The sequence below is a fragment of the Camelus dromedarius genome, chromosome 17, assembly GCF_036321535.1.
Source record: "Camelus dromedarius isolate mCamDro1 chromosome 17, mCamDro1.pat, whole genome shotgun sequence".
Lineage (NCBI taxonomy): Eukaryota > Metazoa > Chordata > Mammalia > Artiodactyla > Camelidae > Camelus > Camelus dromedarius.
In genome coordinates, this window is record NC_087452.1 from 22,347,562 (window position 1) to 22,372,863 (window position 25,302).

Sequence of the window (25,302 nt, forward strand, 5' to 3'; positions counted from 1 at the left end):
GGCTTGGAGCGGGGTAGACCAGGTAGAGGCGAGATTGATGGTGGCCTGCATCTCCATCTAGGAGAAAGACGGTGGGGGCTTGGAGCGGGGTAGACCAGGTAGAGGCGAGAGTTGATGGTGGCTTGCATCTCCATCTAGGAGAAAGACGGTGGGGGCTTGGAGCGGGGTAGACCAGGTAGAGGCGAGATTGATGGTGGCTTGCATCTCCATCTAGGAGAAAGACGGTGGGGGCTTGGAGCGGGGTAGACCAGGTAGAGGCGAGATTGATGGTGGCTTGCATCTCCATCTAGGAGAAAGACGGTGGGGGCTTGGAGCGGGGTAGACCAGGTAGAGGCGAGAGTTGATGGTGGCTTGCATCTCCATCTAGGAGAAAGACGGTGGGGGCTTGGAGCGGGGTAGACCAGGTAGAGGCGAGATTGATGGTGGCCTGCATCTCCATCTAGGAGAAAGACGGTGGGGGCTTGGAGCGGGGTAGACCAGGTAGAGGCGAGAGTTGATGGTGGCTTGCATCTCCATCTAGGAGAAAGACGGTGGGGGCTTGGAGCGGGGTAGACCAGGTAGAGGCGAGATTGATGGTGGCCTGCATCTCCATCTAGGAGAAAGACGGTGGGGGCTTGGAGCGGGGTAGACCAGGTAGAGGCGAGATTGATGGTGGCTTGCATCTCCATCTAGGAGAAAGACGGTGGGGGCTTGGAGCGGGGTAGACCAGGTAGAGGCGAGATTGATGGTGGCCTGCATCTCCATCTAGGAGAAAGACGGTGGGGGCTTGGAGCGGGGTAGACCAGGTAGAGGCGAGAGTTGATGGTGGCTTGCATCTCCATCTAGGAGAAAGACGGTGGGGGCTTGGAGCGGGGTAGACCAGGTAGAGGCGAGAGTTGATGGTGGCTTGCATCTCCATCTAGGAGAAAGACGGTGGGGGCTTGGAGCGGGGTAGACCAGGTAGAGGCGAGATTGATGGTGGCCTGCATCTCCATCTAGGAGAAAGACGGTGGGGGCTTGGAGCGGGGTAGACCAGGTAGAGGCGAGATTGATGGTGGCCTGCATCTCCATCTAGGAGAAAGACGGTGGGGGCTTGGAGCGGGGTAGACCAGGTAGAGGCGAGAGTTGATGGTGGCTTGCATCTCCATCTAGGAGAAAGACGGTGGGGGCTTGGAGCGGGGTAGACCAGGTAGAGGCGAGATTGATGGTGGCCTGCATCTCCATCTAGGAGAAAGACGGTGGGGGCTTGGAGCGGGGTAGACCAGGTAGAGGCGAGATTGATGGTGGCCTGCATCTCCATCTAGGAGAAAGACGGTGGGGGCTTGGAGCGGGGTAGACCAGGTAGAGGCGAGAGTTGATGGTGGCTTGCATCTCCATCTAGGAGAAAGACGGTGGGGGCTTGGAGCGGGGTAGACCAGGTAGAGGCGAGATTGATGGTGGCCTGCATCTCCATCTAGGAGAAAGACGGTGGGGGCTTGGAGCGGGGTAGACCAGGTAGAGGCGAGAGTTGATGGTGGCTTGCATCTCCATCTAGGAGAAAGACGGTGGGGGCTTGGAGCGGGGTAGACCAGGTAGAGGCGAGATTGATGGTGGCCTGCATCTCCATCTAGGAGAAAGACAGTGGGGGCTTGGAGCGGGGTAGACCAGGTAGAGGCGAGATTGATGGTGGCCTGCATCTCCATCTAGGAGAAAGACGGTGGGGGCTTGGAGCGGGGTAGACCAGGTAGAGGCGAGATTGATGGTGGCTTGCATCTGGTGGTGAGACTTGTGAACATGGTGGAGTGATGTCAGATTCTGCATACGTTTTGAAGACAGAGCCAGCCCACAGGGCTGGTCAAGGATTACAAAATACTCAGTGTAAGGGGTCAGAGAGTAAATCTATTTGGCTTTGCAGGCCAGACAGTCTCTGTTGCAACTACTCAGTTCTGTTGACGCATGAATGCAGCTGCAGATGATAAATAAATGAATGGGCGTGATTGTGCGCCAATAAAATGGTATTTGCAAAAACACGAAGCAGACTGGAATTGGCTGGTGAGATGTGGCTTGCCAACTCTTGGATTAGATGTCAAAGGCAAGAGGAAGAAAAGAGTGAAGGGTAACTGGAAGGTGTTTGTTCTTAATCAGGAAAGATGGAGTTGCTGATAACTGAGATAATGAATATTGCAAATGGAGACGATTTGGAGGTGATGTTAAGAACGAAGATACGGACCTGTTAAATTTGAGAAGGCTTTCAGACATCCTAATGTAGATGTGACGTAGGCAGGTGGATCTGTAAACCTTGACTTCATGGAATAAGTCTGTCCTGGAGTCATCAACCTGGAGAAGGTATTTAAGACCCTGGACCAGAATAAAGAAGTGAATGTAGGCAGAAAAGAGTAGCGGTCCCAGGACTGAGCCCGGAGGTATTCCAGTGTTTAGCAGTCAGGGGGATGAGGAAGAAAAAGCAAAAGGGACTGAGGAAGAACAGCCAGAGGGTAGGAGGGAAACCAGGAGACCGTGACATCCTGGAAGCTAAACTAAGAAAGTTGGAGAGGTTAACTCCATCCTTGCCTTTCCTACTCACAAAATCATGTTGGAATGCAGATGAGCAGAGAGATGTTCTTACAGGAATAATCCTGTATTCCCTCTCATTTCTAGACAAGAAAAATCATTGACAAACTTTATTCATTCAGCCCATACTCATTAGCTGTCAGGTCACCGGGCACTGTCCTAGGTGCTTGGAATAGAAGGGTGAACCCAAAAAGTGTTGTCCATGCCCTCACAGACGTCTAGTCTAGTTAGAGAGAGAGAGATTAATCAGGTAACCATTCACATTGAACAAGGATGGCCCAGAACCGCTAACCAAGGCTGTAGAAACTATGAAACAGGAAACAAGTTCCAAAGGAAAGGACACAAGTCTCAAACAGTGGTACTGTCAGTTTTGTACAAAGGAATTCATCTAATCTGGATGACCAAAGAACCTTTCGCATTTTCCTCTGTTTTTAATAGTTATTTCTGACATACCACACTGTGATTGGAACACACCTGGCTTTTGAAAGGATGGCTGAGAACCTTTGAATCAGAGGAAGAAATATGGATTTAGTAATCAGACCCAGGACCACATCCCAGCTGTGGTTCCTTGTGTCATTCTTTTGTCCCCTTTGAACCTCAGTATCCTCATTTGTACACTAGGGGGTAATCAAAGCTACAGTTTGGGATTATGATGAGGACTAAATGAGATAAAGTGTGCAAAACACCTGGGATGTAAGTCCTTCTCATTCCTGAAGAAAAACAATACATCAGTTTGTACTTCTGTGACATTTGGTGTTCCAGGATAATTTTCCCGAGACAGATCTGTGTTGCCGATTTGCTATTTTATGAGGCTGAGAGGTTTGTTTTTGTTTTTGTTTTTGTTTTGTTTTTCAGTTTTTTCCTGGGGTATCTTCCATTTTACTGGCATTCTCTCCCAAAAGAATCATGCTGGAACTTGAGTGACTGCATTTAGAAAGTGCAGATCATCCCTGTGCAGTCCTTGTGTGTTCTCCTGGTCCTTTACATAGAGAGAGTCCAGTGTTTTATCCTCCTGTTTAATGAAAATTAGTAGTTCCAAAAAGCCGCTGTAGTAAGTGCAGCTTTCTTTATCTAAAACAAAAGTAACATTTGCTCGCACGTCATGTCCCTTTAACAATATTTTCATGGAGCTGTGCAGTGGTAAGCATGTTTAAATCATTGGTGCAGTTTTTAATCTTCGGGGAGAAGGGAGCAAAACCTTCAGCTGTCTTTCATTTTGATTTACCCATGCTTGCTTGTCCATATTTCTCCTTTTAATTAATGTAATTAAAAGAGGATAAAAGGCTGTATTGAAATTTTGTGCATTAGATGATTAGGATCAAGGATGATTAAAATGTATGACATGTAGCTGATTCCTAAGATGGTGGAAAAAAGAAAAGGAAGGCCTCGTTTTTGGGATTTAAAGTGTGTCAGGTTATTTTTCACAAGATACAGAAATGTGTCCAGGGTCTGAGGGGCATTTATGATCATGGAATCGGATACAAATGGATGTAAAAGAAGATGTGCTGTGGGGAGTGTCATCCTTCTGTTTATCGTGAACAATTTTATCATTTATCATTGAACCTCTCATTCTTCCTCCCTTCTCTGAAAACCAAGTGGGGAGTATAGTCCATGCCACTATAGTATATCCTATTATATGTGAGGTACCCTACAAAGCTCTTCATATAAAGTAACTCATCTAAGCCTACATACAGACTTTAGTAGATAGATGTCTCCATTCTGTAGATGGAGAAACTGAGGCTTAGAAAAGGTGTGTGGCTGTTAATTACCAAGGTCATGCAGGTGGGAGGTAATACAGGTGGATTTGAATTCAGGTCTTTTTGTTGGGTCCCTTCAGTGACAACGCGCCACCCGTTTACACGAGGCAGATTATTTTAAGTCTGAATTGGAAAAGTGGTTAGAATCTATTGAGGAGAATCTCTTCGGAGCGTTCCTTTTATTTCCAAAGGCATTTCTGCCTTTGGGTGCCTTATTTATCTTTACCTACAGTAGAGAAGCTTTACAAGTTTCATTTATTTTCTCTTTGCTTATGTGGGTTAGATGTTGCTCGGAAGTTAATAAAAATCGAGAATATTTTCTTTGTTTCCTCCCTTTTGGGGCAAAACAGATGCAACTTTGATCTCTAGTATTCATTTAGGACTATTTATCATTTCTTTGATGATAAACATCCCTTTGTTTTAAGACATTATGGGTTTAGAAGCCTGTGTATTTTTAAAAAAAGGAATTTACATGCAAAAATAAATATTGACAGCTGTGGTGGGCATTACCAGGCCTCCTCATGGTTTCCTTTTCCTCCTCTTTCTGGGTAGACACTTCCCAGGCCCCTTGCAGCTGGGTGAGGTCGCGGGATTATTTGACCAGTTGAAGTGATGTCATTCACCACCAAGCTGAGGCGCCCAGCAGCCTCCCCAGTTCTCTCTTCTTCTATTGCTGTAACCTGGAAATGATGTGTTAGGATCACAGACGGACGAGAAGGAAGCAGCCTAGGTCCCTGAGTCACTGCTTGGAATACAGGTGCCTGGCGAGGCTTTGGCCTTCCTGCCAACTTTGCAAGAGCGACCCGTCAGTTTTCCTCGTGTTAAATCTCTGAGGCCTGTCTGTGATTGTTGCTGCATACTAGTCTAGCCCATCCCAACTCATACAGTAATTCTTTGTACGCCTCCTCTCCCTCATTTTGAAACATTTACTGACTTTTGAAATCTCACTTGAGAAAACCACTCTTGAGTGGATTATTTAAAACTGTATAAATCAATCTCTCTCCTCTCTCTCTCTATACACACATATATATACATACATACATAATAAAAAGTTTCAAAGAATATGTTCTTTAAAAATATATAATATATATTATATACTTAGAGTATGTGTATGTGTGTATGTATATATATATTAATTACACATATATACCTTTTTTAAATAAAGTAAACTGAAATGAACTTAAGCCCTTTATTAGATAAGTGGTTTGAAACTGTGATCATATCCCTCATAGTAATTAGGATGTCACGATAGCAGGGCCGGAAGGTGCTGATCTAAAGCAGCCAGGACTAGTGATGCCTTTATCTTTGTAAAGTGCTCCTAAGATCAAGATGCTTCCGTTGCCTTGAGTGACCCATGCCAGTCCTTACCATCTCAGGATTCAAAAGTCTTCCTGCGGGCCAAGTGCAGTCCCTCTTGAGTTCATTTAAAATCCATCCCTTCTTATTTTACACCTATGGAGATGGAGATAAAAATTGTTCATTATGACCGTCCTCATGACAGCCCTTCATCCAGGAGGCCGCAGTCCTTGTCATCACTTACGCTTCTCCGCTTCTCCCATGTAAGCTTAACCAGCAGTGAGTGATTCCACTACCCTTGCCCCATAATCCTCTAACAAGATTTTGACTAATGCTGGCTGGAATGGAAAGGTGATTTGATTTTCTCGCATGTACGAAGCGGGCTCTCTGTCATTACCTGCCAGTGTCCTGTTGGTGCCACTCCGCCGTCTTGTGCTCTTGCAGAGGAGTCTTTTAATTCCGCATTTGTGCAGCCCTCTCTCTCGAGCTAAAACTTGACCTTGGCACTTGGAGCACTTTTTTCACTTACAGCTTCTGGATTTTGTGTCATTAGTAAGGCCTTCCCTTCCATAACCTTGTTTGTTTTTTTTTTTTTTTTAATTACAAAAAAAAAATGTTTTTGACCTTCAACGTGATTCAGATCACTCTTCCTGGTTTCTGATCGCCTCAGCCACAGTCAGTCTTGTCTTTCTTTTCTCTCTTTCTATGTACTGTATGCAGTAATGGTCATTTATGTAAATACCATATTGTGCGATCTTGTTTTTCTTTTTTAAATTCCTATTTTTTATTGAAGTGTAGTTGATTTCCAGTGTTAGTTTCAGGTGAACAGCAAAGGGATTCAGTTATGCATATGCATACATATATATATATTTTTTTTCACTGTCTTTTCCATTACGGCTCATTACAAGAAACTGAATACAGTTTTTCAGGTTGTTAGGTCTTACATGCATTGCCTGTTCTCCCCTGCCCCCCACCCCCAGGAGCTCATTGTCACAAATGTGGAATTTCACTCTTCTGTGTAAAAACGTTGTGAGTTTTGTCCCTACTTATCACATCTCTGAAATTTCCAAAGTAGTTGTTGCTTCACCTTGTCTAATACCTAACAGCATATGTTCCCCAAATCCTGAAATAGAATGGTCTCCAGGATGAAAATAATTGTCACAAGGAATTCTCAATCCCCAGATTTTGTGATTTCAGTCATCTCTGCAAGGGTGGTGCCCAGATCTCCAGCATCCCTACCTCCAAGCTGCGCTCACAGGGCACATGCTGTCAAAAGGACGTTGGCAACGTGATTTTGCAGCATCCCCCTCCTGATTGCAATTAGACTGTCGAGAGCTCTGCGTGTGCCCATCAGAACACGCATCTCACTCTACTCTTAATTGATTACTTCATTGTCTTCCCCTCTCATTTCTAAGCTTTTTTAAGGCAGGCCCCATGCCTTTCTTGGTCCCCATGATGTCCCTGAGGCCTGACGCAGTGTCTGACAAGTGGGAGCTCATTTAATGAGTGAGTGGATACATGAATGGATGGATGATGGATGCACCCATCCTTCCCAGAAACAGAGTCGTCTTGCCCTACTGTCCAGCTTCAGAAGAAGAGATCCTTGGTGCGTCCTGGTGGTGGTTCCTGCTTTCTTCCCGGTTTCAGTCATTGGAAAGTTGTCTGTGTTGTTTCATCTCACCTACATTAGGTGAAACTTTGAGTCATGCCCTAGGAATGGAAAGATTTGGCAGTCTTCATTTATCCACTTCCTCCTGCCTTGTGAACTTTTCTAGTCACTAACTCATTGGTGCAAAAGTAAACAGCGAAAGAGCATCCGTTCCACTACCAGTAGCTAACATTTCCTGAACGTTCACTGTGTCCTAGGCTCAGCGGTCACTCCTTCACGCAGAGTATCACTTGATCGTCAAAATAGCTCTACAACGGTAGGCAGCCTTTTTTTTTTTTTTAACGTAGATACTGGGGATTGAACCCCAGGACCTAAGCACGTGCTCTACCAGTGCCCCATACCCTCCTCCCAAGGGTAGGCAGTTTTATGGCCCCCTGTTATAGATGAGAATCTCAGGCCCCCAATCCGAGAGTTAGCAAATGTCAGAGCCAGGGTCTGACCCCAGGCGCTCCATTCCAGACCCCGTGTCATATTGTCCCCTCTTAAGAGGTGGATAGTCACGTGTCAGATCTACTGCACATGAAGATGAGTCTCGTTTCCCTCTCCCTGCGCCAGCTTTCCTCTTCATTGCTTTCCTGTCCATCACTTGTGAATTGCTCCTCATAATGCTCACAGGATCATGCCAAAAAGAACATCCGAGAGCAGTGGGGCCCATCTTCACATGAAGAAGCGGGGGCCTAGAAAGTTGAAATGACTTGTCCATGGCCACACCAGAGTAGGGTGTCACCGTTCCGCCTTGGCCAGTGGTGGCCCCAAACTGTTATATTTGGTAATCTTCTTGAAGGATATTGAGGTCTGGCGGCGCCATCCGTCTCTCTACCTGCTCTGAGTTCTGTGTGATGGAGAGCTACAGCAGAGTGTGACTCATCCCCTTGTATTCAGTTTCTATTAGTTAAAAGTTATTCCAGGTCCCATGATTTTCACCATGAAAGGTCTTCTGTGAACCAGGGAGAAGCAGTTTGAAAGAAGTTATTAAGCATTATTAATACAATTATATATAACAAAAGGCATAATTTAACTTCCCCACATTCAACAAAGAAATTCATTTGAAGCTTCAAGAACTCCAGCTGGAAGGGCAGAGCTCATCAGAGTGGGTTCTTCAGGCAGGGGAGGGTGGGCAAGGAGCCGGGCTGGCAGCTTTGTCCTCGGGCACACTTCTGGGCATGATGGAACATACCTGTCTCCCAGCCTACTCAGCCCCTCCCTCACCTTCCTCCTAGGGAACCCTGGCGCTTTGAACTCACAGGCATAGAGTCTAGAATGTTGGCTCTTGCCTCTCCCCTGGTCCAGCATTCTGCAGAGGCAGCACTGAAAGAACAGTTGATTTTAAACAAAGATGACCACAGAAATACTCAGAGGAGAGATACAGTGGCTATCCTAGTGGAAGGAAAACCTTTGTGAGTTCTTCTGACCTCATCCAAAATATCAAAACTTACTTAGTGATACTGGCATTGTATCCATCCTCACCGCAGTGCCAGTCAGTATTTTTCCGTCTATTGTACTAGAGCTCAAAGCAAACACCGTCTCTAGACCTAGTCCTTAGAACAACTCTTGGCACAGAGTAGGTGCTCAGACAGTATTTATGAAATGGAGGGGTGGTACAGATGAAGAAACTGAAGACCCCAAGAGTTAAAGTGACTCGCCCAGGGTCACACCTCTAGCAGGAAACAAAGCTAGGATTCGAACCCAGCACCACCCCATACTGTAGAGTTCTTTCCTCCTGATTGCTTGGTTAGACTTCTTTGTTGGTGCAGAAAGATGGAGATTTGAAACCCAAAAGTATTTAACAGAGCTCCCGACTGAGGTCCAGGAAATGTGAATTCTGGCCCATCCTTGCTGAACTCCCTGTGTGACCTTGGAAAACTCTCTTCTCCACTCAAAGCCTCAGTTTCCTAATCTGTAAAATGGAGAGTTGGAAAGCAGTGTTTTCTAAGGGCCTAAGTGTCCTCAGAAGCCCCTGGAAAGGTTTATGCTTTGTCATCTCTCATGCTGACTTGGAGCTGGGGTCAAGGGTTGACAGAGGGGTTGACTAATTCCACACCCAAGCGTGTGAGAAAAGCAGTCACTTGGGTTTTGTCTGTGGATGTGGGAGGAGGGGTGCAAAAATTAAAGGATGACCCAGTCCCAAAACAACAAATAGCCTGAAATGAAAGTTGGAGAGAGAGAAGAGAGAAAAAGAAAGTAGAGGCATTTGAAGGCTCAGCACAGCTTTTGTGGGGTGGGGGGAAGCCCTGATTCCACTCCTGGACTGGTGCAGCATATAATCAGAAACAGGCTCTCAGGTCGGTAACTGTGCCCAGATCTGATCTGCGGCACATAAGAGCACAGCCTCTAAAGAGAAAAAAAAAGAAAAGAAAAAAAAAAAGGCGTGTATCTTTAAAGCCTCTCTTCTTGTATGTGATATTTTTGTGCTCCTTTGGAGACTGCGTTAGCTGGGGGCCTTTGCATCCTGCAAAGGTTTTCTTCCCCTCTTCCTGTCCTGGGGATTATTGATTTGGAAGGCGAGGCTAATTTACATGTAAATAAATCTCGGCGCTGGGCAGAGGGGACGGGACGGGACGTCCAGATGCCGTGACTGACTGGCTGACGTCACGGCCTCATTAGCATGCGGAGGATGCGGGCACTGCAACGGCGACTTCGGCAGCTCCGCCGACGGTTATTATTATTATTATTATTATTTTTTTTTTTTTTTTTTTTTGGCGCAGCTGCACATTTCCTGGTTCAGTGTCTTGGGCCCTGCAACCAGCTGACTGGTCGCCCCGGGGTCTGGCTCGGGATCAGTTAGTGACGCTGAAGCCAGAGTCTGTGACTTCCTACAGATTGTCGTGAAGAAGGGGAGTTAGACGAAACGGGGGTTCTGAGGAAGGCGATCGGATCCGGATCCGAAGGAGACGGGGAGAAGTCACACTTTTCCCCCTGCTTGGTGGATCCGAGGAGGGTCTCTCTCTCCGTCCAGCCGTGCTGTTTCCACGAGCGGAGGCAGAGGCAGAGCGGCTCGGGCTTGAGCCAGCTGCTGCTGGCTGCAGGAAGGGTCCAGATTTGGAGAAGGGCTTCCAGAAGGAGATGCGTTGGCTGCCTGCAGTCCTGCTTGCGTTCTTAGAAGCCAGACCCAGGGAGAAAGTGAACTGGGGCAATTGACAAGCTCAGAGGGTCTGGCGGAAGCTTCCACTCAGACTGGTCGTTTCACGGACCCTTGAGGTAGGTAAGAAATTTGTTCTAATTCACACGTTGCACAGCAGCATATTTTTTAGGGAGGATGAGAAAGCCAGATCTAGAGGTTTTGGCTGGGGGAAGAACATCGGGGCTCCGTTATCTTGGCCAGGCAGTGGCCCTTCTGCACCTCTTCCCTTTCTATGCTTATTAGAAAGCTCAATTGCAAAGTGACATTTCACAGCTCTAGGGAGTCCTGAAGAAATGCTTAAGTCTCAGTGCTTTAGAAGCAGCTTTACCCTAAAAAGAAGTGCAGCTATCTTTAAAGAAATAATAATAATAATAATAAAAGAGGAGAGGGTTTAAAAACCCAACACACACCTGGCTGTGTTCATGGGCAGGAGTCATTTCAGCTCAGGATGTCAGAAATCATTAGAGGCTCTGAAAAATGAAGACTTAGCTGAGACTTCCAGGTAAAGAAATGGCGCTGGAATTATTCAGGTTTAATTTTAGCCGATGTTTTCAGATTAGAAATGGTGACAGAGCTCCAGTGTATGACCGCACAGCCAGGCTGAGACACATGACTCAGTGCGTTCTCCACGTTGGGTTTCTTGGAGGAGTGTTCACAGTGAGCTCTCCTTGCTCTGGGTTTCCCCCAAGCCGATCGCAGCATCACTAATCTGCCATGGAGGTCTCAGGATGAAATACAGATTTTTAATCCCATTATTCTCTGTTATGTGATCTTAGAATATGCGGGGGTCTGTGGGACCTTTATGAACCATAAGTAACCCCGGTTGGGCCAAATCACACTGGGATAAGTGATCCGTTCCAGCTGTGGTGCCATCCGCTGGTCCAAGCATGGGTCTTGTATAACTTTGCCTTGTACGTGATTCCACCCCCACCCTCCCCACGAGAGGGTTCTGCTTCTAGTCAGTGCAGCCGTGGCCACAGTCAGGGGAGGGCCCCAGTGTGCTGTGAGTGTATAGACAGGAACTGTCATGTACTGAAGCTGCAGCTTGTAAGGCTGCAATTTGCTTTGCTTGAATCTCTCTTCCCAGAGAGTTTTAAACCATCTCAGAGAGACTTCAACTAAATGAAGCAGCCTGGCCTCGTTGCTGGAGGCTGAACTGGCTGCTCTAATCCTGCTTGCCAGAAGGCTTACTGGCTGCTGATGGCTTTCACAGATGGGTCAGGATGAGTGTCCCCTTGGGCTCCAGAGTAAGTCACAACTTTGACGGAATTACTATATTTTGGAAATTTGGATTTTAATGCCTTCTCGAGTGCTTGTAAAAGTTTTGCCTTTCCATCTACTGCTCTTTCCCCTTGGAAATTTTTTTTTTTTAATGTGAAAATTGAAACATGTTGGCTCCATCAGGCATTACAGTCTGTTAACAGTCGTGGGGTCACCAGAAATTGTAAAATAGCATTGTTTGAAATGGTGGGTTTGTAAAGGTTTACCATGCAACACAGTGGGGAAAAAATAGAAATAGTGGAAGGAAGATGCAATCATGGAAGCTTAAGGAACAAGAAGGGAATTTAGAGATTCGGACGTAGGGGATGATGTTTATTTAGCAAGGCCTCAGGTTCTGGATTCAGAAAGAGCTGAAAATACTTAGAGCTACGGTTCTGAATATTATTTCCTGCCTCTGTAATGCAAAGAGCAGGAGAAGCACAGGGCAAGGTGTAAGGATTTGATGAGATGGCACAAAAAAGCACCTAGCACAGTGCCAGCCACGCAGTGAATGTTCGGTACTGGTTAGTTATTACTGTTGTTCTCGTTGTTACCTTCTTCCCATTATGATTATAAACATTATTGCTAAAAAAAAAAAAAAAAATTCCCCTGAAAAGGCAGTATGCTTACATCCATTTGTCTGCAAAGAGGTTTAGCCAGCAGCAAAGGTGCCCTCTCCAGTCCCACTCAGAATTGAATGAGTTGACAGAATAAAGTGTGTTATCCGGGCTTCCGTATTTTGCAGAACTGAGAGTGACCGGATGGTGTAATGAAAAATCAGTCAGCACTAGCTGGGGGCTCAGGCCCCCAGAAGGAAGGCCCCCTGTTTGGGCAGCTGACAAGTCACATGGAAAATGCTGCGGGATCCCAATTGGAATTGACGCATTTCTGGTTTTCTGTACGCGTCTCTCTTCTGATCCGACGTCGCGTGTGAGAGCTCTTCCTTTTTGGCTTTCTTTGCAGTGCAGACACTAAGCACTTTCTTCTCCATCCAGGGAGGCCTTTGAATATGGGCTTCATCCTATCGGCTGGCTCCTCAGAAGTTCCAAGGTTTCCTTTGCCACCGAATGGGTGACTTTAGCTTGTGGGTTGGCTGTTAAGGGAAAAGAATGGGCCTCCGTTGCCCACCTGTGCATGAGCCAGCCCTCTGCCCTTGATCTGTGTCTGCTGACCCAGTACATCTTCGCCAGCCATGCGCTCTTCCTCTTTTCCTGCCAGCGAGCATGCCATTTGATGGCTGTTACTTCCTTTTCTGTGCACATCTTTTAAAAATTTTTTTTTTATTTGAGGTATAGTCAGTTTACATCTTTCTTTTAAATTTGGGTGAACTGGAACTCCAATGCAGAGGTCTGAAGGACAAATTGAGAATGATGAAAGGAGCCCGAGGAGGAGTCTGGCATAAAGCTCTTTCTCCCTAGAATGGGGAGTTGATCACTCCAGGTCGCCGTTCGTCTTTGGTCAAGTTGTGTGTTGCATGGAGAATCATAGTCATCTCTTGCTGGCGGTCCCCCTTCACTGCCTCCCGATTGTATGTGTGATCTTGGGAGAGTAGCCTGACCTCTCTGAACTTTGGTTTTCTCATGTAAAAATTAGAAATCGTGGGCTTGCTGGGGAATGGTGGCTTCACTGCCCTCGCCCAGTTCCTGGCTCCTACTAGATGTTGTGCTTCCTTCCCTTCTGGTGCAGGTGACTGATATTTCCCGTTGAACATCAGCCTGGGAACCACAGTGGGTAGTTGTTTTAATACTCATTCCGCAGAGGAAACTGAAGGCCAAAGAGGGAATGGAACTTACCCTAAATGACACAGCTGGGGACAGATCCTGGTCCCAGATCTCATGCCGCTGTTAACCACACAGTGATGGCAGAGGCTCTGAGTTTGACCAGGACCCTTAACCACCCCTTGGTGCTGCTGGCCTTGAGTGAGCAGGAACCTCTTTCTTCAGAAGCCCAAGTCATAGTCTTCTCTCTTCTCTGTTGTTGTCAAATGCCCAAGGGTCAAACTGCTCTGTCCCTCAGGCAGCAATTCTGGGTGGCATTTGGGTGGAGACTTCCCTTTTGTGCTTGAAGATGTGCGAAAACCTTTCCCTCTTCACTCCCTCCTTGGTAGTCGTGCTTATAATCAAGCTGCGGCTGGTGACCATGAACTTTTACAAACTGAGAAGCCTGAGGACTTGGCATTGGCAAAACCTGTCTTCCTCATTGATGCTGTTGGCTGATACTGTCACTTGACAGTAACCTGAAAAGATTTTTAGTGAAACGTTCTCATTTTTTGTATCTTGTCCCTGCGTGTGTACAATTGGGCACATGAGTGAGTGGGGGTGGTTTGAACCAAGCAGGGGGAGAAAATGTTGGATAAGATGAAAGATCACACTGAGTTTCCAGCATCATGAGTCTCCGCAATCTCCACTGAGGACCTGGCCAGTTGATTTTGGAAACTTGGCTTTCTTTTTTCCCTTTGGCGTGTTATCTGAGCAGTTCTTTGTTTAGGGTCTGAAACCCAGAGGCCAGCTTCTTCCGTTATTTCCCTGGGGACAAGGCAGAGGGAGAAAGAAACAGGGAGAGAGGCGGGGAGGAGGGGGAGTCGGGGGAGGCGGAGGGAGATGCGCAGAGAGATTGGATGGAGAAGTTAGTAGGAGGAGAGGGAGGGAAGACGGAATGGGGAGACAGCTGGGAGAGTATCAGAGCCATCTTCAAACCACCATGACAGCAAAGCTGAAGTTCTCTTGTGTGAAGTCACCACTCAGAAGACAGGCACCTCTGTTCTCCTTCAGCTAGAAATTCCTCTCTCCATCTGTCCTACAGAACCCACAGTGCAGCCATTTCAAATCCTGCAGCCCTACACGTGGCTGAACACAGCGAACATTTTCTACCAGAGTACCGTGGACTATTTTTAAAAGTGCATTTATTAAAAAGAGCACATTTTCAAGCACAGTATGAGCCTGCCTTTCCTTGGTGGGTGTACAGGGTACACTTCCAGCACGGATTTGGTTATAAACTCCATTAGCATCAAGTTGGCTGAACTGAAGACTCAAATTTTATGAGAGCTGACATGGGAGCATCGAATCCAGAGGCGTCACTGGTTGGAAGTAGAGGCATCAGGGAAGTCGGGGCTCATCTGTCAATGTTAGCAGAGTCTTGCTTGCTCAGAACAGTGAGCTGAACCCTTAGGAAGCAGGATTAGTGGTGGTTTCTGATATCCTCCCTTCTTCCTGGCCCTAGTGTTTATGCTGCTCCACGTAAACCATCCTGGGGCCCTGGGGGGATCACGGGCGCCCTTCTCCCCTGGGATGTGGAGTCAAGATGGAGCCCAGGCTGGTACCTTTTACAGCCCAGACCTCTGCATGTCTCACCGGAGATGGTGACGTGAGTTGCCTCCAGTCCTCCTGCCCTGGGAGCGCCACTGGCCTCAGCTCCACCCCCCACCACTGCCTTGGTTTTTAAAAATCAAACCTTACAGATGTGATCCGGCTCCATCCAGGGTTAAAACGAACTGGGATGGGAATTCTTCGCATTTCATTTCATCTGGGCACGGCGCCATTTTTCCAGCTCTTTTCTTGGCATCCATTCATCAGTGGTGAGTCTTCGGAAATGCTTGTTCATGAAAGTTTCAGGACTCAGCTGAGAAACAGCTATACTTGCTCTGGTCACAGGGTCAGACATGTTTTCAGAGGAGCAATTAGTGTGTATGCAAGTGTATGTCCCGTGTGTCTGAAATAGTCTGTGTGTTAGTGTTTGTGTGAGTGTGTAGAAAAAATCATAACTGCTACAGGTTGACCACTTAACTGTGTTCTAGTTGACACGAAAGATGCTTTACATCCTTCGGCTTGTTCATTCTTAACCGCAATCACACAGCAAAGTATTACTAGCTGTATTTAATAACAGTGAAACAAAGATTCCTAGCAGGTAAATAGGTTGCCCAAAGTTTAACACAGACAAGAAAGAGTAAAGCTGGGATTCAAATCCAGGATACTCATCATCCAAAGCCTGAGTGACGCCCCCCATCCCGGGTCTCCTTACACTTTGACCATAGTGTACCGTGAATGTTTCCTCTTGGCCTTCTCAGTCTTCGCTATGGATCTCTCGTGTGAGAAGGACTGCATTATGTAGCCATTGCATTAAAATCCTTTCGCTTGATCTTTTGGTAAAATTGGAAACATTCAAGAGAATGTATCAGGCACCAAACAGAACATGGGCTTCTTCGCCTTAAGCTTGGACAGTGGCTTCTAGAATGGAAGTGTGAGGTTTGTTGCAAGGTCGGTAAGACACACTCTGATGCGGAAGCTCTGGGCTGATGGCAGCGGCCCTTTGTCAGAGTAGAGGGAACGTGGGAGATTGTCCTGGGCGAGCCTAGCAGAGGGCAGAGAGAGGGGCTGGGCTGGTGAGCTTTCAGTCCCCCGTTGTGTTTGTATTTCCCCATCTGAGCCTCAGTTCTTTCCTCCCTAAGATGACGGTCCTGAATCAGATGGTCTATAAGTTCTCTTCCAGCGCCGACCACAATGAATGGGAACTTTTGGAAGGAACTCAGCCTTGTCGGTGGAGGCGTGTGACTGGCACCATCGGCCGCTCTCGGGCAGAGAACTAAAAGGTCAGGTTTTATATCTGGACCTGAGCTCTCTGTGTTGTGAATAAGCGAGCCCGCCAGAGCGTGACTCGGAGCTTCCTGGAGAAACCTCTGACCTTTGGATGTTTCAGACTAGTGCAGAGGGGACTGCCTGCACCCCTCAGGGTGTGGGTGCCCTTCATTCCCTCTCAGAAGCCCTCTGGGCCGTGTTATGACTGCAAGCCTCCTGCAGAGTGCCCGAGACCAAGGCCTCTCCTGTTTTACGTATGTGCACCTGGGGGGTGTTGCTGAAATGCAGACTCTGCATTTTTATCAAGCTCCCTGGTGATGCCGGTCCTGCGACTTCTCAGCCACCTTTATAATAAGCGCAGAGTGCCCCACAGGAAAGGCAATTCGGCTAAATTCAGAAGGCCCAGGTTCAAGTCCCAGTTATGTCATGCCTTCTTTGAGTAAACCATGAAGAAATCACTTAGCTGCTCTATGACTCAGTTTCTCCTTCTGCAAAGTAAGAAAAATAATTAGTAACTAACAGTTACTGACTGCTTGTTATGTGCCAGTCACTGTGCTCACTGTTTAATGGGCTGTATTTTAGTTAATCCTTATGATAACCTTATGAGGTAGATTCTCTTATCAGCCGTGTTCTGCAGAAGCTAAGCACAGAGAGGTCGACTAACTTGCCCACGGTCACACAGCTACTAAATGGCCAAGCTAGAATTTGAATTCACGTTGTCTGACTCTGAAGCTTTCAGACCTTGTAGAAAGGATAGATGTGAACGATCGTGGAACCGGTTTGTGTGTGTGTCACACAAGCAAAGCATATAAGTAAGTGCATCCATTTGTATGACATGTATATTTATAAGTATTTAGGACACCTGAAATTGTTAAGAAGTAGGTGTTGCCCAGATGAAGGGGGTATTGTTTATAAGGAAAACAAATGTTGTTCCAGTTTATATAAATTGAAGTCAAATGCTTTTTGAGGTTTTGAAGAGCACAGGTGTTGTTGTCTTGGGTTGTGCAGCCAGGAAAAAAAAGTGTTAGTGAAGAGGGGTGGGAGGTTCTGGTTAATGGCATTTCTGGCTATTGAGAGTTAAATCCCGACTCATTTTCAATCTTGTTTTTGGAAATTTGGACAGTAGATCCAATCACCTTTCTGCCTTCCTAGGAAGAGCACAGTTACCCGACTGAGGGTATCTGTGATCGAGGATCAGGCAGCCATGGAAATTATTCTTCTGAACGTGGATTTCCTGAAGGTGGGTTGGTTGTGGGTTGACTCTGAGCATCGTCTAAGTTTGATCTCTCACACCTCTCTGGACACCTGGGCAGGATAAGCAGATGTCTGCTTTCTCTCCTCACCCCTCCTTGTTATCCTGCCTGAGGCTTCTACATGGATGACAGAGCAAGTTTTCAGTGGGGAAAATTATTCTTCTGTGAATGAGTATCCAAGTTTGAACTCCATTCTTAGAAGTGTCCCGAGCATCGTATGAATACGGCAGATACCTGGCACCTGCATCACCAGGTCCCCCTCTCCCTTGCCCTTTGCAGACCTCACCGATGAAATACCATGCTCTTTTTGTCTGTCCTCCCCCAACACACCCTCAGAATCCTCCTCAACATGGCACTCCAGGCAGCCTGTATTCATCAACTCTAGTTGCCGCAAGAGATTTAACTTACATGCCGTGTCTACCCATGGGATCTACCTGGAAGTTGATTTTCCTTTCAATTTAGGGAATATGTATTAAACACCCACTAATTGCTTAAGCATGCTGCAAATAAATTCCATTTCCCATTTACTCTCCGTTTTATGCTTCCTGCCAAAAGTGGATGACCTGTGGGCATAGTGAAAGTTTTAGTTACTTGAATTTTTAGTTAATTAAGGTTTTAATAGATTTTTTTTCTTTCTCTGGGATATACTTCCGGTTGTTCTGATTAAGATGGTGACCATTCTTAAAGTTCCTGTGAGGTAGGGCCTTGATCCAGCTTTGCTGTTCTGATGCTCCCAGAGGAATGCCTGCTTTCCAATGGATCGTTTTCTAGAGGCATCCTCTGGGCAGTTCAGCCACTGGCTAGGTGGCCAGTGCATATGGAGTGGCTGCGGTGGGCCCAGCAGCTGTACAGCTTCAGCCAAAACCCTCCCCTGACAGCTTACCTGTCAAGATTCAGGAGTTCATGTAAATTACTGCCTAAGTCGACTCCTCGCGCTTGCAGTCATCATCGCGGAAGTCGCCTGGAGAGCCTGTCAAGACGAGACGCTTGCCACCAATTGGGTCAGTGAATCCCTCGCCCCCACCCCCTCCCATGCTTCCTGCGCAGGCTGGGCCACTTTGAAACACCTGCCTTGTTAGGAAGCCAGGGCAGAAATGCACAGCGGAGAGTTCCCGTGCCCCTCTCACCACAACGGGAACTTGAGTTCTCTCTGGAATGGCTTCTCAGGGGTGAAGGGCAACCTGATTGCTGGGCTTGCTTTTGGTCAGACTAGCTTGAGCCTCCCTTCCGTTCACCTTGTCAGTTTGGCCTCTTAAACACCAATGTGGTTTGCCCTTGCCATGCTTAAAAATTGTTTTAACTTCTGAATCATTGAATCCCTGAGATTCAGCATCCTAAGTGATCGTGGTGATACCATGTGCTATTTTGAATTTTTCAAAGAACGTCGTAGGGAGGGAGAAATAGACCATCTGCAAAACATAAGGCAGTGTCTCTGGCCCTGTGGGGGAATATCAGAGAAGACCTTTCACACTTAGCCAGTTCTCTAAACCAGGTGTTTTTAACTCGGGACCCACGAGCATCAAAGGACCAACAGAGATCGACAAACTTTTTGAAATTAAACACTCCATTTTCTTTAAATGTATATACGTTCATTTTTCAAGGGACAGGGTCCCAGCTTTCATCGGATGCTTAAAGGCATAAAGTCACCCAACAGGTTAATAAGACCTGCTAGATTGGATGGTAGGTTATTGTAAACTCATCCAGGAAAATCTCCAAAGGTTAACGTGGGGCTGGGAAAAAAACTCCTTCTGCCCCGTGGAAATACAGCCCTGTTCTAAGGGGCTACCCAGGAGGTAATATTAAGTTCTGTAGAGCTGGAAGGAGAATGATCTGGTTCTCTTCCATTTCATAGTTGGGTAGATTGTGGCCTGTGGTCTCAGATACCAGAGCCACAGGACTACCTCTATGTTTCGGGTCCTTATTATTAACTCAACAAGTCAACCATTTTTTGAGCGTTTACTTTAGGTTAAATCGGGGGTTCAGGCTTTCTATATCCGAGGCGTTCTTTCAGATACTGGACATCTTGCAGTACCCTTGGCAGAATTAAATTACACTGCAGCTAGGGTACGATTCTCAGGCATTGTCAGTGTAAATTTTTTCTTCTCTGCCCTAACCTTCCTCTGTTTTGTTTAATCCCTGGTTTTTTTGATGATCTACTGCAGATCATATAGTTGACCCACACTCGGCATTTTTGGCTTCGTTGTAACAATAAACATTTTCAGTAATTCCAAAAAATATATATTTAAAAAAAAAAAGAGAAAATTGTACATACTGATTCTGTCTTTTTTGTGTGCCTGTGAAATATTCAGCAGCTAATTGAGAACTGCCAAGCTAAATTCTGGGCTGGGTATTAAGAGACTGACAATTTTAAAGCACTGCCCATTGAATGCTTGTTGTTCTAGATACATGATAAGCTCCTTAACCTGATGAAAGTCACATTTCAGTGGCAAAAACATTTACTAGGTACAGCAACTGGTAAAGTTAGTTTCTGGTAGTGACAAATGTTAAGGGTTGGGAAAAAAAGGATCGTAGAATGGAGAGTGAATGAGAAGGGCAGGTGGGCCATTTTTTTTAGAGGGTTCTTGGTGGAGGTGAGTGAATACGTGAATAAAGCAAAATAGGCCAGCCCATCAAGGGCTCAGGGAAGGATGTTCGAGGCAGAAAAACAGCCACTGCAACGATTCTCAGAGAGGGTGGCCTTGGCAAGCACACAGGACAAGAAAAAGGTCCAGGTGGCTGAAAGATAGGGAGGGAGGCAAAATGAAGTTGGAGAGACGGGAAGGGACCAGATTATGTTGGCTCTTGTAGGCCAAGGATAAAGAGTGTGTACTTTATTCCAATGAAGCTCTTTAAGCTAGAGAGTTGATTGTTGTCGCCAGTGTTTTAAAAAACATAACGGTTCATAGGAAATAGATTCTAGAAAAGCAGGAGTGGATGCTGGGAAGAGTAAATAGGCTGTTGTCGTCAGGAGGTGATGGTGAATTGAACTAGGAGAGTAAAGGCGGGAATGGTGAGTAGAGGTCATGAATCAGTGACTTAAGTCCCAGCCCACGCACCGAGGAGGCCCCCGGGCTGCACTGTTGTCCATTGCGTGGACTGCGCCAGAAGCACGCGGGCATAGCTGCATCTCCCAGGGGTGGGGTGGGTGTGTCTAGGGGGCATGTGTCTTCGGCCATCACCTCGCCAAGTCTGACAATAACATACTTTAAAATATTTTCAACGTCTTACTCCCATAGACCATGTGAATTCAATTCATCCAGGGCTTCTTTCCAGTAAAATATGAAACCAGGAAATGTTATTTTCTTTCTCTGGATTTCCCTCCGTCTTCTCACTCCTGCAGACTGAGGAGTCTCATCGTGGCTCAGAAAAAAAAAACCGCAGAAGCCTTGCCACGGATCCCTTGAAGAAGGGGAGTCAAGCATCTCGCCTTTTTCGCCCGTCCCCGCTGTGGGAAACCCTGAGAAATGTGTTTTGGTTTGGTTTGGTTTTTCCCTTGGACTTGACCGAAGCCAGGGCTCTCCCGAAAAGAATGTCTTCCCCTGTTGTGTCTAACTCGATCTCAGTGGAGGGGCTTCACTCCCAGCCTCAGTGTTCGGTAAACACCCAATTTCTTGATGCTCTTCCCCCCAAGTCCGCTGGGGTCATCTCCAGCCTTTGGCCTCGTTCAGTGAGGAACATGGCTTTCTGGGAAGCTTTTGCCTCGAGCCCTTCAGCAGGGATATTAAAGGGCCCCTGTCAAGTTTTGAAGGGTGTGACCACAGCCAGAATCCCCATAAGCCAAGCCCCTGAGGGACGCTCTTGCCAGCTGGCCCACATCCACACCAGAAATGGCTGGATTTCAGTGGTTCTCTGTGTATGGAGCTGGCTGAGTTCCCCTGGATGAAAGGCAATCTAATATAAACTGAAAACGTTATTAATAAGCAGCCACTTAAGAATTTCCTATGACTTGCCAGTGATTTGGGGGCCTCTCTGTGAACAGGGAGAGAGGCACAACTTGTTTTACATGGATTAAGGGACCAGTGCAGTCAGTCTGAAGGGGCCTTCAAAAGGCATTCAGGTGTTTGGTGAAGGGCCCTGGAATCTGGCAGATCTGGGTTTGTGTTCCCATTTTCATCGTTTCCTGGCTGTGGGAGCTTGAGTGCGTTGCAGAAACACTTTGAGCCTTGGTTTTCCCATCTGTAAAATGAGGATGATGCTAATAATTTCCATCTCTTACTGTGCTGTGAGGATTAAAGAAGGAACGCATGGAAAAGCGTTGAGCTCAGAGCCCGGTGTCCACTCCAACCATGTCTTCTTCAAAAGGAAAGTTGGAAAAATCAGACCCTAGGAATGGAACCGAACTGATTTTACTTCCCCTGGTTCAGGGTGAAAAAAAGTAGAACCTGGCGTTCTGGACACTCCACACTTAATAGGAGCAACCAGAGCACTTGGCTTCTCTGAGCTCCCCCTCCTTCGTCTGTAAAGTGGCAGTAATAACCCTTGTCCCTCTGACTAACCTAGTAGAAATTTTTGGCAATTCAAAGAGTTCCCTGAGTTGAAATTGTGGGGGAAGCTCTGAAGTGCCTGATCAGCCCCAGGGGTCATTCATTTAATATTCAAACATGTCAGCTTGGTTGTATCTTAGTAAGAAACGAAGGTCATTTCTGTGACCTTGAAATCTAAAAAGCGTAGTAAAGGATGAGTAATCCTTTGGTAAGGCTGATAATCAGATCACCTTGCTCAGTCTAGCACACCTGTAAGTATACACTAGGTGTTTAATAAAGACTTGTAGCAATGACTTGTTTGCCACCCATCAGTTTTCCATTGATCTGTTTCCATCCCAACTTGAATCTCTTAGTAGGATCTAGATTGACTTCTACAGAACAAGAACCGTGACTACTTTTATTGACTTGTTTTGCTTTTCATTCCTACACGTGGCACAGGGCCTTGCAAACTGATAGATGGTCAGATTTCACCATACCAGGCATGCCATACGTATTAAGTTCTTTAATCCTGACAGCAGCTCAATGACATGGCAGAGTTAGGATTTGAACCCAAGTCACTGTGCCTCCAGGATCCACAGTCTTAATCCACTGCCCTGTAGACTGGTTTTTAATATGCAGGGCATATTTAATGCTTCAGATCTCGTGCACATGAGGTTAGCCAACTTCTTCCCCGTGGGAGGTAGAGACGGCACAAGGACTTCAGCAGATGGAGGGCGTGGAAGAGAAGGGCAAACAAAGAGAGAGTTTGTGGAGTCTTCTGGTTCTGGCCTTGAAATTGGGAGCTGAGGAGTGTTAGAATTCCATGTGCAGGCATTTTCTCAGAACCTGTTCCCTGAAGGACTCATCTGGAAGGGAGATGCTCTTGAAACTTGCTCTGCTAAACATCCAGTGAAGCAAAAACGTACATGCCATAAAATCACAGTTAACATGTGGACAATGTGAAGTGTGGGGATTGATCCAGGCATAACCGTTCCATCTACCTTGGTTTCTTCTTAGCAAGGCAGTGGGTCTGACAGCAGCGCAGGAAATCAGAGCTTCTCTAAGTACCCACAGCCATTCCTACGGATGCAGTGATGCAGGTAGCAGTGTTGCCATGGAGACACCATCAGTGGCCAAGCTCTTCTCCTGTGAGGGTTCCCTCTTTCTTTTCCTCACGATGCTGAATTAGCTAGCTGTGTGTTTGGTGGGCAGATTTCCTCACTGGCCTGTGAACATGGGAACTACAGTGAAGTTAAAACTCCTTCAGAAGGGTGGCATGTGTAGTCCTCCAGCCGCTGTCTTGTCTCCATCTTAGACTCTTCGTATACTTTCATGACACCTTGTTCTCTCCCACCTCCATGCCTTTCTTCACTTGTCGGGAAGACTCCTTCCTTCTGTTTTTGCCTAGCAACCTCCTACTCAGCACATTTTGGGTCCAGCCTCCTCAGGGAGGCCCTCCCTGACCTCTTGTTCACCAGGAATTCCCTGTACGCGGTGCCCCGCACGTGGTATGTTTTCTAGTAGTAACTGACCTGACAACAAAGTCACAGGACTGTTCCCTTTTTGTTGCTTTGTTTTAAAACTTACTTTGAAAAATGGCAGTGTTATATAGAAGTTCCAAAAATAGCCCAATGAACTTCCGGGCACGCTTTTAGAAATGTCTGCTCTTGACATTTTGCACTTTTGTGCTACTCGCGCGTGCTCTGTCTCGCTCTCTCTGGATGTATGCACGCTTAGTATTATAATTATTGCTCAGCCATTTGAAAGTACATTGCAAACATCACCCTCTACCTGTATGTGTTTCGGCATCCGCCTCCTAGAACAAGGACCGTCGTCTTAAATATCCCCACAAGTACTTTTCGCTTTGAAATGTACGGTCTAGCTCTTTGTGGCTGTGTCTTCGTGGCCCGGTCAGACAGGGACTCTTTGCTGGTTTGTTTTGTTTCAGTTCCTCACCACACTCACCAGAATGCACAGTACGTGGTAGATGGTCAATGAATTACTGTTTAACACATGAAGCTGCCTGCAGCCAGCACTTACGGCATTCCCTCCTTCCCCCTTGGCACTCACCTTTCCAGGATGCTCCGACCCATGGTTCCCGCTGCCGTGGGAACTGTAAATAACTTTCTGCTCAAGCCTGCCTGTCCCGCGTATGGAGTAGCTGCCAGGGCCCCAGGTGTGATCCTCATCCACTGGCTGTTGGGAACTGGTGGATAGGTACCCTTGCCTCCTTGATTTTTCTCCAGTGGAACGTCTCTGACGAAAGCTCTCTTACCATCGCCCCTGGCTCCTCAGCTGAAATGAGCCCCGGGTACCGCAGTCTGCTCATCCCCTCTGCCTGTGTTGGCCTCCTTTCCGCCCTGTTTTTCCCTCCCCAATTTCCCTCTCAGGGCTTTTTGGGGACCACCTCCCAAACTTCTTTATGTTCAGCTGCCTTCTGAGGATCTGATTCCAGGGAAACCCAAGCTTGTGCTTCAACTGCTGGGACATCAGACCCTGAAATCAGAAAGTCTGCTCAGAGATGCTCAGAATATGGAAAATCATCCCAGAGGCTTATTTTTTTTTTCAAGGGAACGTGTTTCCACTGCTTAAAAATTCCAAGATAGATTTAGTCTAAAGTAGGCCACTGTGTATGTTTCTTCATGGAAATATAAATTGATGTATTAAGAGAGAAAGCAACTGCCTCTAAAAATGATCCTGTACCACCTTGGGCAGCGCCGGGGAGGGAGAAGGTCCTCCTGGCACAGATGGCCCGAGCTGCTGGAGCCTGGGCGCGGGGCAGGCGGCCGGACGGGCCAGGCAGCAGGTTTTGGCTCTGTGCGCCCACCAGCCTCGTGCCCAGCTGGCCCCGTCATGGTCTCCGCCCTTGAGCTTCTGTGTTTATTAGGAAGCCATTTTTTTCCTTTCTCACAGAGATAGAAATCTTGCTTCCAGACATGGCAAGTGTCAAGGTTCATGCCTGGGTCCCTCGTTCAGACTGAGCGTTTGCCAAAAATAAAAGGGGGAAAAACACAGTATTGTGGCTGGAGGCGGGGAGGGAGTTAAGGAGCCAGTGAGGCTGCAAATAACCGGATGTGCTGGCGTCTGGGTGTCAAGTCAGAGGGATGTAAAGGAGAAGGGAAGAGCTTTCCTGCATCCGCTAAGACAGCACCATCCCCTGACTCTCAGATCTTGTGCTAGGGCTTTGGGACAGGTAGTGGCTCAGCCAGTTTGATCACTGTCATTGATGCAGACAGACAAGGGGGAGGGGAGGCCACACGCCACCTCCTGAGAGTGACTCACCAGGCTCTTCCCCAACCCAAAGCCTTTGTGCTTGCTTTCCCTCTGCCTGGAAAACTCTCTCTCTCTGGTTTTCCTCAGAGCTGCTCATACTCCGTCTTCTA

The 25,302-nt window shown here is 46.9% G+C and overlaps 1 protein-coding gene across 9 annotated transcripts in view; it reads left to right on the plus strand.

Moving 5' to 3' along the window:
* Window positions 1–25,302, plus strand: part of PRICKLE2 (prickle planar cell polarity protein 2) — a 313,308-nt gene that overhangs the window by 191,022 nt on the left and 96,984 nt on the right. Inside the window, exon 1 of one of the 9 annotated variants that reach the window (XM_031470681.2) lies at window positions 9,939–10,453. The exons of 6 other annotated variants lie outside the window; for them this stretch is intronic. The gene's annotated coding sequence lies outside the window, so the exon portion shown is untranslated. Of the gene's footprint in view, window positions 1–9,938; window positions 10,454–11,474; window positions 11,620–25,302 lie in introns of those variants that run through there. 2 more of the 9 variants (XM_031470680.2, XM_031470682.2) reach the window with 2 other exon arrangements.